Raw genomic sequence first — 18,408 nt, 5'->3', positions numbered from 1 at the left:
GAATAAATGTATGTCCTTCATTCACAAATGATTTGTTGAGCTCCTTTGGTATACCTGTACAGGCATCATACTAGGTACAGGGATACAGCTGTGGAAACGCCCTTCCCTCATGATGCAGGAATGCCGAATGCCACCCGGGGGGGCCCGGGGTCAGAAAGCCTCCATGAGACCATCTGGGGAACTTGTCTGTGAGTAAACAGCACTTGAGAAAGCTATAAAGCAAAGCAGGAACATCACTGCCTTGTGTCCTCAAGATACCACTTCAGTTTGCAGAGGACCACGTGCTGGGAGGACTGCTCAGCTGGGAGACAGTGGCTTTATCTGGGAAGAAATGAGTGAGCCTTTAAACTGAGATGGGACACCAAGTTGCAGAAGTGGGTTTGAGATCAATTTAGAAGATAGACGCTTTAGGATTCTGTAAGTGATTTGTTACTGAAACCAGCACATCTGTCGCTTTGGGAAAACAATGGGCTGAAAGTGTTGTTTCAAGAAGTGGAACCTAGAGATCTACCATTACTTGCTAGATATTTACTAGACGGGTGCCTGTTTCCCTCCTTACCCTTCCCTTACCCAGATCACATCCTATTCTGTTTCTAGGATTCAGGATTCCATGTTTCATGCAATGATCCCTCTTCACACTGGATGGGCAGAACTCTGGGGAGGTCAGAGAGCTCTGTTTGCCCACTGGGTTTCAGAATAAAATTGCCCGTCTGTCTGTATCAGCTGTGGTTTGATTAGTACAGTAAGAGGACTGCGTGTTAGAAGAGACACAGAATTCTGGATCTTCCTCAGAGCCAGGCTAAAACCATTCAGACACTCAACAGATATTTGTTGAGTCCTGTCTACAAGCCAGTCGTGGTTGTCCCTTCCATCAAACTTATATTCTGATGGAGGGAGGGGGACAGGACAGCCATGAGCAGACATCCACGAAATAAATGTGAGCACATGATAGTCAGCATTTCTAAAATTTAGCTACTTGAATCAAAAGGATCCAAATCAGTGGATTTTTTTCCCCCATTTCCCCCCCAGACATGGACTTTTTAGCTTGAACTGTATTCTGGCTCGGAAACCCATCACACAAAATAATTACCAAGCGCTCAGGTACAGGCAGAGGGTGAGGCCCCACCCCTCACTCGTCCTCTGAGGTGGTTTGGGGGGACGCCTACCAATCATCTAGGTGGTATGACAGCTACTCGTCTGTTGACTGTTGATACTTAAGCTCTAACTTTTGCCTTCCTTGTTTGTTGCCTTCTTCTTTCACAGTCCTCTCAGCTCTGCGTCTTTGCGCCGTTGTGGAATCCCTCCTTTCTGCCCTGTGGAATCCCTACGCTCTGACCGGGTCCCTCGTCAAAGCCACCTGGCACGTGGGTTATGCCCTTGTCATTGGTCATCTGTGATTTCCTTTGCACTTGCACTTGGCACTTTGCAAAGTGCACTTTGGCCACTTTGCACTTGGATAGGCAAAGGCATCCAAAACAGGGTCACACGTACTCGGCTAGTATGCTTCCTGAGCATGAAACAGACATCGAGGGCCGCTGCTCATGTGGGTGCAGGAGGGAGCTGCCCCAGAAGTGTGGAGCTCTTGGCTTTCTTCTCCCATAAACTTCATTACCCTTCTAGCTCCTACAGGAAAAGGTCTCTTTAGTGCATATGTATGTGGCCACAGAGCTTCCATAGCCCCAGGTTTCCTGCCAGGACTAAAGAGGGAATCCAGTGATTGAAAAAAAAAAATTTTATGTAATTTGTAATTTTTAAATATTTTTAGACTTACAGAAAAGCTGCAAAAAATAGAGAGATTCCCCAGACTTTCCCTAATGTTAACATCTTGCATAACTGTAATACAGTCATCAGTCACCAGGGAATGAACATTGTCACAGTACGACTAACTATCACCTTTGTGTCTTCAAACAAGGGCATCATCGAGCCTCCAGAGAGGACCAGAATTTACACGGATTCCTAGGACTTTGGACCATATCTGTAGGAGATGAATGCTGCTGTAGGAGATGAAATATTTCCTCACTCATCCTGGATAAAAGAGTACTTCACGTGGGCAGGATTTAAGGATTATAACCCAGTACTCAGGGTATGTCATGAGTATAATTTATTTGTCGTTGCTTTCTTATATCATGGCAACATGAAATTCCCCCGTAGTATTCCAGTTTGTTTCTCAAGAACATCAGGCCCTACCAACTGCTTCATTGAGCAGATGTGATCATGAGATAAACAACCCCTTGTTGAAAATCTCGGGACTGTTCCCTCAAGTCCAGCTCAGTTCCCTCACATCACCATGTTGTGTTTCTGTGGGTGTTTGGTTCGACATGGCAGAAAGAACTCTTCACGCCGTGGGGCTGGAAGGTACCCCCCACCTGCTGCGGTCGTGACCTGGAGCAGGGTGACCCAGAAGCAGGCACCTCTTATCGGCAGCTGAGGCAAGAACCAAACTGCACAAATTAGCTCCAACACGTGCACACGGAGCTCACAAGCCAAGTGGCTCGGGTTACAGCCTGGTCACTGAAGCTGCAGGTGTATCCAGGAGCAAAGTAAGTACTAAGAGTGCAGAGATGCGAGAGGAAGAGGTGCCTGAAACAGGCCAGGGGCCTACAGAGTTTGAGCAAGCAGCTCCTCATGTGTGTATGTGATCTGGCTTAGTTTGCCGCGGGGGATGCAAAGCTTAAGGACGGCGTCAGGAAGCAGACGGCATTCACTCTTCGAGACAAGGATCAGGAATCCTCAGAGTGAGGACTATTCCCAGGTTTACTTTTCCACCCCAGGACAGTAATACCAGGCGGTTCTTCCTGTTTGTGAAAGCAGGGATTCCCAAACACCTTCCCCCAGGGCTCATTGTGGGTCTCTGGTCAGTGGTGAGATGAGTTTGAGTATCCTGATGGGTGTGGTCACAGAGCTGTCAGCTTTCTTTTCTTGGGATGAATTGTCATTATTCCGAGATTAGGTCCCCTTTATTTTTGAGGTGTTAAAGCATTCTTCCCTTAATGACATAAAAGTAGATGAAATAAATTTTTTTAAGACCTCACCTGGCAAAATAAAACACAGCTGAGCCTGGAACAGCACAGGTTTGAACTGCACTTAGAAGCAGATTTTTTTAACAGTTCAGTACTGTGAATGTATTTTCTCAACATGTTCTTTCTAGCTTATACTTTGTTGTAAGATTGCAGTATATAATACATATAACGTACAAAGTGCATGTGTTAATCAATGTTTTATGTTATCGGTAAGGCTTCAGCATGTTATTTGTAGTTTTTTGTGGGGAAGTCATGTCATAAGTGGATTTTCAGGTGCACAGGGAGGGGACCGAGGGAGGGAATCTGTGACCCCAATCCCCTGTTTTGTTCAGAGACGCTGCATAGGTGTTTGTATTAGCTCCCAAATGTTTTTTAGGAAATTGTTTTTGAAATCCAGAGACCTGGAAAACATCGATCTAAATGATATTTTCCTTTGTACAATTAGTATGAAAAAGAGAAAATATTTGGAATTTTCGACAAAACTATGTGTGTTCAGCTGCAATATAATGATGAAAAACATTGCATTTTCTATATCTTCCATCATCTGCAAACTTACCCTGGTATTTGGTGTTTCATTCCTAATAGCATTCAAGATAATGGTAATCTTCTCTGTAAATTTGATTGAAGTCATTGATATGTTGCAGCTTGCTTGTGTAGAAGGCTAGGATCTGAATGTTATCGGTTCAGGAGAGGGAGACTGAGGGAAAGAATTATCCTACCTGCAAGTAACTGCTGTCATTTAAGGAAGTTTGGGTCTTACACAATTTTTTAAAGACCTGACCCCCAGATTAATAATGCTTCTTCCCTTTACCGTCTTGTTGTCTGCAGAGATGTTTGAAACAGAGGAGGACTTCGGCCCTTTTCCTGGAGGATATGACTATTTGGTTGACTTTCTACCTTTATCCTTTCCAAAAGAAAGCCCGAGCTGGGAACACGCGTATGAGGAAGTAAGTAGGAAGTCCAGAGGCTGTGCTCCTTCTGGTCTTCCTTTCTTCCTGCCTTTCCGAATACACTTTTTACTTTAGAATGATTTTAGAGTTACAGAAAAGCTGTAACGATAGTACTGAGGATTGTTAACATCTTACTTTACTGTAGCACAGTTGTCACAAGTAGTGAGGCCATATGGAAACATAATTATGAACTCAAGTCCATACTTGCTTCTCTTTGAGTCAGTCGCAAAGACTCTACATGTTTGCTTCCAAACAGCTGAGCTGCTTACGTGCCTTCCACACCTGCAAGCCTCCAACTCGGCCTCCTTTCCCTGGCCTCCTCTTTTCCCTGGCCTCCAGTGGCACCTCCTTCCCCGAACGCAGTGGGCATTCGTAGAGAGGGAATTAAGTCAGCATACAGCAGCGGATATCTGGTTGAGCTCCAGTGCTGAGCAGACCCTCACCTGTGGCACTGAGGTGGAAGGGAAGAGCTCCGGGGCGTCCACCTTAGGACTGGTGCCCCATCCCTGCTGATCCCAGGCTTTGAGTGAGTGAGTTCACCTGTCTCAGCCTTGGTTTCTTTACTCCTTCCATGGGGCGTATTCCCATTCTGCCATTTTTTTCCCCGATAGTTAAATAACTAATAAATTATGTGAGCATGCATTGTAATTTTCAATTCTATACGAATGTAACTTAACAACCATTAGGTAACTTAGGATACACAGGCCGCTCTTCAATTTATTACATGTGCCATACAAATGTATGCTACCTAATTATAGCAGTAAACTACATTTTAATAATTTGACTTGTATTTTGATAATAAGCCAAGTACTTGCCATTGAAGAGAATCCTAGTCTAAAGCTTCAGTAAAGTCAATAACCTACTGTCTGCTTTTTGGGTTTTAAAAAAACAGGTTTTCACATATAGGAAAACTGTATGTGAAGCACCCATTTTAAGCAAAATGGATCTATTCAATGTATTGCTTTATTTAACAAATGCTTACATAGCTCATTCTCAAAGCACTTTACAAAATTATACGTCACTTATTCAACAACAACCTTATGGACACGGTGTCACTATATTCCCCACTTGTAGATGAAGACTTCGCCCTGATGTCCAGCTGGCAAGCGATGGTGCGGAGGACTGACCTCAGTGGTCCAGCTCCAGGGTCTACATATTAGCCACTGAGTTGCTTCTCAAATCTGATTCACCAAATCTATACATTAAGGTATCTGTTAGCCTTAAAGGAGATCATTTTTGGACTTTTATTGATTCACAAGTTCATATGAAATATTTAACCGAAAGTCACTTTTTCACAGCTTTTCATAATGCATCTGTCAGGTGAGGCAAACAGCAGCTCCGTTGCAGACTTAAATGTACCGCGGGCTGAATTGTCATGACTGCCGCATACTTGGCACTACGTAAAGTGGCTTTTGGTGCTTTTATCGGCCTGGACTTTTTTTTTTCAAGATTTTATTTATTTGTGAAAAAGAGCATGGCCAAGAGCACAAGCAGAGGGAGTGGGAGAGGGAAAAGCAGTCTCCCTACAGAGCAAGGAGCCTGACATGGGGCTCCATCCCAGGACCCTGGGGTCATGACCTGAGCTGAAGGCAGATGCTTAACCGACTGAGCCACCTGGGTGCTCCTATCTGCCGGGATTTTAGTGAGATTTCTTACGGTGAAGTTTGCTTAGGCCTGCCCTGGGAAGAGCTCCTCTCCTTGCCGCCCGGAGCCCTCTCATGCTACCTTTTTTTAACCATGAGTTTTTCAAACTCCTAAGTATATTTTCTATTTCACCACCTCTCCCTCTGTCCTAGATGGACGGCTCTGGTAGTCAGCCTCCTTCTCCTGCCCCAGTCTGGATGGGCTCCTGTAGGTGGGCTGCAAGTCTTTGACCCCGCTACATCCCTTATCTGCCTCCAGACCCCACCCAGGTCTAAGCTTCCTTTGCTTCAGACTTTCTGCTTATAACTGCCCAGAAAGGGTGCACGGGAGCTAAACCAGAAATACTTCCCTGCCTCCCATCGTGCGACAGTGTAGCTGAGCCCAGGAAGCTGGCTGGCAGATCTCTGTCCACTGACACCCGAGGGCATTGCTCTTTTGCCTTCTCATGTGTGGTGTTGCTCACCGCAGACTGATCTTCTGTGTATGTGTAGCACTTGTCATCCAGCAGGCTTTCCTTAAAGGCAGGGACTACCTGCTTCCATGCTCAGAGCTGGCTCATGGCAGATCCCGTACACCGGAGAGCTGAGTGGAGCTGTGGAGAGCACGTGCCTGGTTGGAAGGCGGCCATGCTGAGTAGCTCCAGCTGCTCTGAATTGTCCAGAGAACTTGGAAGTCTGGGTTTTTATGCGAAATACCCAGATCAACAACTTAGCAGAAAGTTAATTCAGTTTTTAAAAAGGGGACTGTGCAGCGGGCTAGGCTGTCCTTGGTCAGGTGTGAGGTCTGGAGGTGAGGAGACAGCTGTGAGGCTGGGCGTCTCCGTAGTACTGAAGTGTGGAGATCCTTGCTTCGGGGCCATCACAAGGATCCCACCTGCCCTTGCTCTCCCCTCAAAACTGATTCCATTTACTCAGAGAACTGTCTGAAGGTATGTGGTGAGAGCAGTGCAGAAGCACAGAAAGGGGCCAGCTGTTTGATGTACACTGTACTGTGTGTCCTCACGGTCGTCCTTGGGAGCCCGCCTCTACCCCCTGCACGTGTGGACACCCTCCCCTCATGCTCCGGGGTCCTGCAGACTCTGTCTTTACTTGCCACTCCTCAGCCTGCTCTCCAGGTTCACGTCAGATGGAGTCTCCTTCTTATCAGTGACTCGCTTTGCTTCCTGTTCTCTGACAGTTCATACCTGTGTAAATGTGTTGTGAACATTTTCATTGGGCCTGGATGTGTACAGAAGACACGTTTATGCGTATGCATCCTTTTTAAAAATTATTTATTCATTTGGGGGAGAGAGAGAAAGAGTGTGGGGTGGGGGGAGGAACGGAGGAAGAAGGAAGGAGAATCTCCTGCACACTCTGCACTGAGCGCAGAGCCCAACACAGGACTCGATCCCACAACCCTGAGCCGAAATCAAGAGTCCGACACCTAACCGAATGAGCCACCCAGCCCATCTTTTTGACCTTGAGTGTTTTCTTCATCCCTATGACGCTACCCCTTATTTTTTTCACTTCCTGACTATCCTTCTGCATTCTTTTGGGGTCTCTCTCCAGGCATCCCTAAAAGCTCGTTTCCCTCCAGGGCTTCGTGTTCAACTCACTCCTCCTCTTGAGTCTCTAACTGGGTGACCTCGTCGGCTGCTACCAGTTCTCTGCTAATGACTCCAAAACCCACACATCCCACCCTACAACACGGTCATGCTGGTGATTCTTTACTGTCCGCTGCCCGCTAGATCTGTCATCACCCAGATTCCAAATCCGTGGTACCTCCTTTTCAACCTGTTCAAAATACAGCGTATCCTCTTCCTTCTCTAGAACTGCTCTTTCCTCGTTTCTGGACTGTTGGCAATACTGACCCCTGACCTTGAGCCACACTAGACACACAGGGGTCGCCCTTCACCCTTCCCTTCCCCTCATCCCCACAGCTAATCAGTCACCCAGACGTTCCCATTTTCTACTCTATTTCTCAGTCCCATCCCCTAGTCTCCCGTGTGCTCTTCTCCAGAACGAAGGGTCAGAAAGGCCATCTCCCCTCCACCGTGAGGAGCTAGATCCAGATCCCATGTCTTATGAGGGGCAGCCTCATCCTGACCAAACGGTGCTGTTTTCTCAGTCTGCTGTTTTAGTGCACGATGCATATGGTTGTACAGGAATGGTGCAGGCCAGAGAATAAATCCAAAGTGCCCATCTTCGAACCCTTCTGTGTCACTTAAGAACCTGTCATTTATGACAGTTGGCCTCCGCCAGCACTTGGGTGCTGTTTCCCCGGGGGGAATGCTGATGCCCAGCCCTGGAAAAGCTCCTGGTAAACTTTAACACGAGTACTAATGAACTATCGAAGCCACGTCTGATCTGAGCCTTCTGTCCCTGCTTACGACCTCATGCTCCTTTTTATAAATGATACCATTTTGTCCTCATGACAGCCCCGTGTAAGAGAGACTTAGCCAGGTGAAGGTCACTTGATCAGTAAGCGTGGGGCTGACACTCAGCACCACCCCCACTTGTCTTCTCCTCTGAGTAGCCCACGGTTCCATGTCAGGAGTTGACATTCTAGCTGCCCCCTCTGCTTTGTCACTGAATGTTCTGGAAGGAGACTTAACACTCCAGCTGCAGAGTAGCACTGCAGTGCGTATGTTCACGGAGAGCTTACCGAGCACCAGGCCTCCTTTTAAGTCCTAATTCTGTTAATCCACGTGACAGCCTCTGACGAATGTTCCATTATCCTCATTTTACAGAGGAGAAAAACCAGGGTATAGAATGGTTGTCTACTTCCCACAGCTGAAGCCTGGATTTGAACCCAGCGATGGGACTCAGTCTGTGCTCTCAGCCTCTGGGCCTGCTCCCCAGCTCCTGAGCCCTTCCTATTCTCCTTCCTTCAGTTTCTGGAGCCTTCACGGTCCCTTCTCTCTCCCTAGCCTGTGATATCTACTCTGTTTGACTTTTCTCCACGACTGTCCATGCCCCTGCTGTCCTAGGTAGCTGCTTTTCCCAGGAACATGAGGAACTGATACTCTGTGCTGGCTGGGTCACCCCGGCTAGCTAGTCCATATCTGTTTCAGTTCCGGAGCCAAGTTGACCTCGTCACACACGTGGTGAATAACAGTCTACTCCGGGGTGACTTGTATATAGGATTCCAACCTGGCTGCAGCGGGATCCTGACATATCGTTATCTCTAAGTCTGAAATGCCTGTCACATGCTAGAGCACTATAGCATAGGCCATGGGTTTATATAAGCAGAGTCAGGGCCTGACTGTGCCCCCAGATTCTGATGGATATGTGAGATTCCACCATTCGAGCTTCATTCCTTTGTTAACCTGTGAAGAGCAAGTCTGATTAGGCAAGTCATTTGTACATTCATACGGATGTGTTTCAGTCCCTTCTGTAAGTAGTTTTTAGTATAGGAGATGAAAGGACATTAGTAGAGGCAAGGTGTGTATTCGCCAAGAGAAGAATGAGGGGCGGTGTTTATGTGACAAAGCTATGATCAATGAAGACAGTTCTTCCCCATGTGACATTTTTGCCTGTGCCCAACCCTGTGTGAATTTGGTGGACTGGTTGGTAAAGGGAAATGGCCCACTGAGTTTCTGCCTGCCTCCACTTCAAAACTGTGTAAGTCTCTCATCACAAAATTGTGTACATCTTCAAGATTGTATTTGGGGAGCTCCTAGGTGGCTCAGTTGGTTAAGCCTTTGCCTTCGGCTCAGGTCATGATCCTGGGGTACTGGGATCGAGCCCCACATCCGGCTCCCTGCTCAGCAAGGAGTCTCTTTTCCCTCTGCCCCTCACCCTGCTCATACTCTCTCTCTCTCTCTCAAATAAATAAATAAAATCTTTAATTAAAAAAATCATAATTGGGACATTTGAGCTGAAATGTCAAAAAGGCTCATTTGCTATTTTTATATTTGCAAAAGAATCACCAAGAGGGAGAATCATTTCTTATCTTTAGCACTGACCTTCTGAAAAATGCAGGAATTTAATTGTGAATAAGGAAAACCTACCCTCTGGCTCTGCCTTGAGCTTGCAAACACAGGCATGTCTTAAAATCTATCTCCCCTTCCCTCCCCCTGCTTCCCTCCCTTCCCTTCCCTTCTTTCTTCTTTCTTTCTTTCTTTCTGACTTACTACCTTATGAATATTTTAAAATTATTTTTAGAAAAGGTAAAGAATGTTGAAGCTTGTAAAATAAAAAGTAAATAATCTCCCCACCCTTCCCACAAAATCCTCTCTTTCCTGCCTCTCCCTCCACCCACTCTCCCTGGCAAACTCTTGATAACTCTGAATAAGCTCAGTGGATAGTGTCCCAGGCCTGTTTCTGAGTATATCAACGTTCCTCTAAATAGAGTTGTTCTCAATAAAATGTCCCATATAGTCGGAGGGAAAAGTTTGTTATTGCTGGTTTTTTTTTTTTAAATGTTCTCCTAGTACATACACTCTATAACTTGCGTTTTTTTTTTCATTTTTAAATTAATTTATTTTAATAAACATATAATGTATTTTTTTTAAATTTTATTTATTTATTTGACAGAGGAAAGATCACAAGTAGGCAGAGAGGCAGGCAGAGAGAGAGAGAGGAGGAAGTAGGCTCCCTGCTGCGCAGAGAACCCGATGTGGGGCTCGATCCCAGGACCCTGAGATCATGACCTGAGCCGAAGGCAGAGGCTTTAACCCACTGAGCCACCCAGGCACCCACATATAATGTATTTTTATCCCCAGGGGTACAGTTCTGTGAATCGCCAGGTTTACACCTTTCACAGCACTCATCATAGCCCATACCCTCCCCAATGTCCATATCCCCACCACCCTCTCCCGTCCCCTCTCCCCCCAGCAGCCCTCAGTCTGTTTTTTGAGATTGAGTCTTTTATGGTTTGTCTCCCTCCCGATCCCATCTTCTTTCATTTTTTCTTTTCCTACATCCCCCCAACCCCCCCACATTGCATCTCCACTTCCTCATATCAAAGAGATCATATGATAGTTGTCTTTCTCCGATTATAACTTGCATTTTTTTTTTTAAACTCATCAGTGTGTCTTTGGTATCCCTTGTGTTGAGACACACAGATCAGTCTCAAATTTTTTTTTTAAGGTTTTATTTTTAGGTAATTTCTACACCCAACGTGAGGGTTGAACTCACCAACCCCAAGATCAGGCGTCGCAGGCCCACCAACTGAGTCAGCAAGGTGCCCCAAACCTCAAACTTTGTAATGGTTGTAAAACATTTTAACTTTTGTTCATTTTCAACAGAACATACACCTGACTTCTTGTTCTGGAAAAAAAGGATTCAAGCAACTTTTGGGGAGACTCGAGAGGTTATTTTTTCCTAAGAAAACAGTTTCCTCTTGGAAGCTTCTAGAATATTGATGCTAAAGACTATTTAGTTCTATTGTTTTGATAATGCAGGCTGTATATGTAAGAGGATTCCTTAATGAATCTTGGGAAACAGCCACAGCCTAGTTTGTTTTTGTTTCTCTTCAAATGAGATTTGTGAGTTTATTGACTATTTTTCTGGTTTTAAAAAGGATATATCTCTATTGAAAATTTGAGAAAAGTTATTTAAAAAAATTTTTTTAAAGTTAAATTCAAAATAAATTAAAAAAAAAAAAAGTTAAAACCATGAATAAACCCACCACCCCAAGAGAGCCGTTGAGATCCTGGTGCCTGGTTAATCTTTCCCTTTAGTTTGCAAGCCCGTACACATGCACTTTTTGTAAAACTAGAGTCATACATACTTTTGTACTTGCCTGTTTACCGAACCATCTTTGATCTACCTGTAAGCTATTTCTAACTTTTCACTATTCGAAACTGATTCTGATTCGGCAAATTAACCTGTAGATGTGTCTTGCACACTCTCCATTGATTTCCTCAGGGTGCGTGCGGGGGTAGGGGGCGGGGACAGATGTCTCAGGCTCGTGTGCAGTGCCTAGGCTTCGTTGCTCAGCAAGCCAGTTTCCTCGCCCAGATACACAGAGGTGAGGACTAATTCACCTGCACCCTTACTAGTACCAGGTTCTGATGCTTTTGTCTACAGAACATAAATCTTTATTTTCACATAGAATTCCTTAAAGCAAGGCACATCGTGGTAAAATAAAAATAAGGCACAGTTGTCCTGTTGGAAGGGACTGCATTCAGCACACTGAAAATGCTAGTCTACACAGAGAGCTGAAACAGTATGGAAGCACCTTCCTCAGAGGGCCCGAGTACCAGATACCAGACAGAACCTGGCCAAACAGTGGTCACGAAGTTTCCAAAACGTGTTTCTCTGCTTTATCTCTTTTACAGGTTTTGCAACCATTTTCAAATCAAACTGTCTCTAACACCGCCCAGCTGGAGGTCCTTCCTGATGCACTGTGGGTAGAGCAGACCTGAGCTTCCCAGGTAAGGCATCCTGGATATCTGGGAGACACCCCTCACCGAATCCTCCTCATATTCTCTCTGCCGTCTAAATTAATCAGGCATCATGCCTGCCAGAAAATCTAACTTTCAGGGGAGTGAGAAGAGCTAACATTACAAGAACATTCAAGTTTAAAAATAAGTAAACAAAATGAATAGCAGGTGTGTCCCGTCCAAGACCATAGAATCTTCTCTCTGGTTGAGGTGACCACACAGCCAGTTAATAAACAAGATAGAAATTATCCCAGGTAGTGTGAGCGTTCAGAACTAAATCCTGAATACGTGCAAAGCAGCAACAAAAACCAAAGGGAGAAAAGCTAAAACCAGAGTATGATGGAAAACCTCACCTCTCCGTTTGCAGTGGACCACTCTCTTTTTCAGGCTGATGAAGATCAGCCTATCTGGCTCAAATTCTATTTGACATTTCTTCCTACCACTTAGGATGTAATTTTACTAACTGAATTAAAAGTTATGTTTCCTCATATTTACTATTAGAACAATTGCATAATATTACTACAAAGATAGTGAATTCTTGTACTCATGCGTTTATTTATATGTTTATTTATCCCACAAACAGCTATCCCATCACATTGTGTCCTAATAATTTGTTTTCTTTTCTGGTCAGTAGACTCTGAATTTCTTAAAACTAAATACTTTTGCCTGTGCTTAGCACAGAGCCCAGAGAACACGTGTCTTTATTCATGGTAAGCAATAAGGGAGGAAGGATCAGTGAATTTCTGTCTCCCACCTTCAGTATGACTTGCCTCTTCAGCTGGGCATCAGTGTCCTTACCAGTAAATTTAAGGTTCAAAGTAGAACATTTTTTTCAGTTGTGAAGTTCTTTGTTTCATCTTCTAGTTCTTTCTTCTGTTCTCCAGTCTAGCACAAGGCACTGGGCAAGATCTTCTCAGTGACGATCGTAAACTAGAAGGGATGCCAAGGGAGTTCACGTATAACTGGATTGTAAGGTAGATTATATTTGTGTTACAAACACTGTGGAAAGAGAGATTACATCTGACTTTTTGAAATGACCAAGAAGAATGTTCTGGAAAAGGTAGTCTTTGAGTGGGGAGGGGAGGTGGTATTCGGAGTGTGGCTCAGAGTTTGGGTCAAGTTCTTCATAAAGCTGAAATGGAGGAGCGATGGTGGAAAGAATATTCCACATGGAAGGAGTGGGTGAAGTTAAAAGGAAGAAAAATGCAAGGCAGATTAGAGCCTTGGCAAGTTCTCCCGGAGTGACAGAGAAGGGAAGCAGAGAAGAAGCATGAGTGGCGCTGGGAGAGTAGAGGCAGGGGGGCTCAGTGGAGACGCTGAGCATGTCCAGGAGTTAGGAAAGCCAGGAGGCATGGAAGGGAAGGAGGAATGGATGGAGAAAGCATTCAAGGTCTTGAGATGGAGCAGTTCAGAGAGAAGGTCTGGAATGCTTCTGTGTAAGCGGGTGAGTGAACAGGAGCAGAGATGGAGGTACCAAAGTCAGGAGGTCAGCGTGTGCATTTTGAAGTTGTTGCATCGGGGAAGCAATAATGCATGGAGGTCGGCACCTCAGACTTGGAGTCTGGCTTCTCCAGTTCAAACCTTGGCCCTGTCACCTACCGTGTGACCTTGGGCAAATTAGTGGACCTCCCTGTGTGTCCAGTTTTCATCTGTGAAGTGGGTCTAATAGGAACAGCTACCTCACGGGGCTGGGTCACATGTCAGGTACTTCTTCTGAGAGGGTGAGTGGCACCTGGTAAGTGAGGGATAAACACAGACCGTCTCTGTCTGATGAAATAAACAGAAACATCCTGTGACCTACAGGGTCATTTGGTGAATCTGGCAAAAGCTGGGAAAAGAGTTGTAGTCCAGCTCACGTTCCAGTTTCATATTCCCGCTGATCTTGAAGCCTCAAAGGCTATGTAATTCAAACTGAAGAATAAGGTTAAAAATTTGTCTCAGGGCACCTGGGTGGCTCAGTTGGTTAAGTGTCTGACTCTTGATTTCAGCTCAGGTCATGATCTCAGGGTCATGAGATCTAGCCCCACATGGGGCTCTGTGCTCAGTGTGGAGCCTGCGGAAGACTCTCTCTCCCTCTTCTCCCCCTCCCCCCACTCGTGCACCTACGCACACGTGCTCTCTAAAATAAACAAATCTTTAAAACAATGCAATAAAAAATGAAAAAGTATTAAGGTGAGATTTATACTTAATATCTTTAATTCACAGAGATGCCAAGCAAACAAAATTTAGGAATTTACTGATACCATATCTTAAACACGGAAGTTTATACCAAAGGGACTTACACCTTACTGACATCAAGAATGGATAATTACATATTGCACTTGTGAGATGTTCACATATTTTATGTTTGTGGGTGACTACATAGCCAGATCATTTCTGTTTTCCTTATTACATGCCCAGTTCTCTGGAAAAGAACTGATGACCACACAGGAACAGATCGTCTGTGGGAAACAAAGCCTAATGGAAGGAGATTGAATCCAAGTATTGAAGAAATAGAACAAGAGGAGACCGAATTCTCTAGGGGACGATGAGGAAACCAGAAAGGGGTAGGGGAGCAAACACTGGGTTAGAAAAAGAGAAGAGGGGCGCCTAGGTGGCTCAGTGGGTTAAAGCCTCTGCCTTCGGCTCAGGTCATGATCTCAGGGTCCTGGGATAGAGCCCCGTGTCGGGCTCTCTGCTCGGCGGGGAGCCTGCTTCCCCCTCTCTCTCTGCCTGCCTCTCTGCCTAGTTGTGATCTCTGTCTGTCAGATGAATAAATAAAATCTTAAAAAAAAAAAAAAGAAAAAGAAAAAGAGAAGAAAGAAGAGAAATAGATAAATGAATGGTCAAAAGAAGAAAACAGGAAGGAGGAAAAACTTCAAATAGAATTGTAAAAGAAGAATCTATTTTATTCCTTAATAGATTGATTGCCCAAATAGGGTCCATTAATTTTGGGTAAGAGGGCTCATGAGCTGTCTACAGTTTTTCAGAAAGCTTTGTTGAAATCATACATTTGTCAAAATAAGGTTTCAGAGGCTTCCCTCAACAGTAAAATTTCATTGGGACTGACATGATGTTGATTCAAGGACAAAATTGGCCATTTTGAGCAGCTTATGAATTCTAACAGATGGAAAAATCTTTGACTAATAAAAAATGAATACTAACTAGTAATAAAATAAGCTTTGTAGACAAAACCCTTTCAAAATCAATAGAAAAATCAACAATAAAGATCAATACCTTGAAAAAATGGGGAAATCCTCTTCTGAACATGTAAATCCATTGTTTCAGTGGTTAAGATAGGCAGCTAATTTATCTCTTTCTGCCACTGTCTGTAGTTTTTGATATTTGCAGGATTAAGGCACAGCCATGCAAATCTATCCCTAGGAAATGTGATTGTTCACAACATTTCCATTTTACATGTTGCTGTTTCTAGTACAGCACACACACACACCTCTTACTGAGTGAACATCAAAATCGGTTTTCTGATTATATATACTACCTCTTTAATTCTGAAGATACAAGAATCCAGGGGTGGCGTTAATCTCCTTAAACACCGAAATTCACACTTGGTGATGGAAATGTTGATCTGTTTTTCTTTGAGATTAGCAGCAATGATGTTCCATTGCTCTGGTTCACCTCACACATTATACAGAAATGCTTGTAATTCAGGTATCCTATTTTGTGATTTACACTATATAGTAAATTATTCTAATTGTTACTGAAAAATAAATGTAATATATATCAATAGAATGCATGTTAAAATGTATATGATGAGTAAATAAAGATTATCTTAAAATGTGGATTTGTGTTCTTGCCACCAAGTCTATCTGTATTTTCATGCCAACTTTCCAGCGATGTCCTTCTAATACCCTCACTCCAGCAGCTCTGATTTCACCAAGACCCTTGACCCTACATGTCCTCACTTTCCTTCTCACTCATCTAAGCTGTGTCCACTTCACCGTCCTCCTTCTCGTTCTACCCCACATTACCTGCCCTCTTTCCCTCTCAAATCTCATTTCCATCACATAAGCCAAACACTGTGAAGTTATCCTTTGCACCTTGCCCTGACGTCCACTACATTTGCAAAGATTTGTTACATCTTCTTTACTAATTTGGATGCATTTTACTTCTTTCTGTTGCCAGATTGCTGTGGCAAGGACCTCCAGTACTGTGCTGAAAAGAAATGGTGAGAGTGGACATCCCTGTCTTGTTCCTGATTTTAGGGATAAAGCCCTCAGTTTTTCACCATTGAGTATGATGTTGGCTGTGGATTTTTCATACATGGCATTTATTAGGTTGAGGTAAGTTCCCTTTAAACCTACTTTGCTGAGGGCTTTTATCATGAATAGATCTTGTGCTTCATCAAATGCTTTTTCTGCATCTATTGAAATGATCACATTTTTTTATCCTTTCTCTTATTGATGTGGTGTATTACACTGACTGACTTGCATGTAATGTATCCTACTGACTGATTAGCTGATGCTGAGCTACACCTGCATCCCAAGAATAAATCCCGCTTGGTCATGATGAATAATCTTTTTTCATGTATTATTGGATTTAGTTTGCTCATGTTTTGTTGAGGATTTTCACATCTGTGTTCCTCAGAAACACTGGCCTATAGTTTTTCTTGCTGTTGTTGTTGGGTTTTTTTTGTAGTTCTTTACCTGGTTTTGGTATCAGGGTAATTCTCATGGAATGAATTTAGAACCTTTCCTTCCTCTCTATTTTTTGAAATAAGGTAAAAATAGGTATCAACTCTCCTTTAAATGTTTGGTGGAATTCACCTCTGAGAGAGCGGCCTGGTCCTGGACTTCTGTTTGTCGGGAGTTTTTTGATTACTGACTCAATTTCACTGCTGATAATTGATACATTCAGATTTTCTATTCTTTCTGATTCAGTTTTGGGAGGTTATATGTTTCTAGGAACTTATCCTTTTCTTCCAGGTGGTCCAGTATTTTGGCATATGGTTTTTCATTATATTTTTTATAATCCTTTTTTTCTGTAGTTTTGGTTCCTACTCTTGCATTTCTGATTTTTATTCTATGTTATTTTGACGAGTCTGGATAGATATTTATCAATTTGTTGATCTTTTCAAAGAACCAGTTCCTGGTTTCATTGATCTGCTCTACTGTTTTTGTTTTGGTTTGTTTCTGTATCACTTATTTCTACTCTAATTTTTATTTCCTTCTTTCTATTGGTTTTGGGTTTTGTTTGTTCTTCTTTTGCTAGTTCCTTTAGGCATAAGGTTAGGTTGTTTAACTGAGATTTTTCTTGCTTCTTGAGGTAGTCCTGTATTGCTATAAACTTCCCTCTAGAGCCATTTTTGCTATATCCTGAAGGTTTTAGACTGTTGTGTTTTCATTTTCATTTGTTTCCATGTATTTTTTAAATTTCCTCTTTGATTTCTTAATGGACCCATTCATTGTTTAGTAGCATGTTACTTAACCTCCATGTGTTTGTGTTCTTTCTAGATTTTTTCTTGTGGTTGATTTCCAGTTTCATAGCTTTGTGAGGTACATGGTATTATGACTTAAATCTTTTGAGTATATTGAGACTTGTTTTGTAGCTTAATATGTTTTCTTGTAGCTTAATATGTTTTCTTCCCTGGAGAATGTTCCATTCTTTCCATTGGAAAGAATATGTATTCTGCTGTTTTAGGATGGAATGCTTTGAATGTATCTATTAGATCCATCTGGTCCAATGTATCATTCAAAGCCACTGTTTCCTTGTTGGTATTTTGATTGGATGATCTATCCATTGATGTAAGTGGGGTGTTAACATCCCCTACTATTATTCTATTAGTATTGATTACTTCCTTTATAAAGCTTGTTATTTGTTGCCTTATGTATTTGGATGCTTCCACGTTGGGTACATAAACATTTACAGTTGTTATATCTTCTTGTTGGATTGTTCCCTTTATGATTATGTAGTGACCTTCTTTGTCTCTTGTCACAGTCTTTGTTTTAAAGTCTAGTTTGTCCCATAGAAGTATTACTGCCCAGCTTTTTTTTTTACTTCCATGTGTATGATAAATGCTTCTCCATCCTCTCTCTTTCCATCTGCAGGTGTCTCTCTAGGTCTGAAATGAGTCTCTTGTAGGCAGCCTACAGATAGACTCACATTTTTATCCATTCCATCACCCTATGTCTTTTGATTGGAGCATTTAGTCCATTTACAAAGTAATTATTGATAGGTATGTACTTATTACCATTTTGTTTCTTTTTTTATCGTTGTTTTTGTAGTACTTTTCTTTCCTCTCTCATGGGTGCTGGTTTTCTTGAGTGATACACTTCGATTCCCTTTTCTCTGTTTTTTGTATATCTATTACTGGTTTTTGATTTGTGCTTACCATTAGATTTATATATAACATCTTCTGCATATAGCAATCTGTATTAAATTGACGGTCACTTAAGTTTGAACCCATTCTAAAAAAAAACTAAATTTT

General features: G+C 43.1%; 1 pseudogene across 1 annotated transcript in view; it reads left to right on the top strand.

Moving 5' to 3' along the window:
- The window catches only part of LOC308344424 (cytidine monophosphate-N-acetylneuraminic acid hydroxylase-like), a 29,832-nt pseudogene extending 17,877 nt beyond the window's left edge, over positions 1 to 11,955 (top strand). The window contains exons 4-8 of the transcript in view: positions 119 to 188; positions 1,845 to 2,083; positions 3,851 to 3,967; positions 8,667 to 8,772; positions 11,880 to 11,955. The product of the transcript in view is annotated as a cytidine monophosphate-N-acetylneuraminic acid hydroxylase-like (transcript). The remainder of the gene's footprint in view (positions 1 to 118; positions 189 to 1,844; positions 2,084 to 3,850; positions 3,968 to 8,666; positions 8,773 to 11,879) is intronic.
- Positions 11,956 to 18,408: the final 6,453 nt, after the last annotated feature.

Source organism: Martes martes (genome assembly GCF_963455335.1).
Source record: "Martes martes genome assembly, chromosome: 6".
In the NCBI taxonomy this organism is placed as follows: Eukaryota; Metazoa; Chordata; class Mammalia; order Carnivora; family Mustelidae; genus Martes; species Martes martes.
This window is presented reverse-complemented; position numbering and strand designations above follow the sequence as displayed.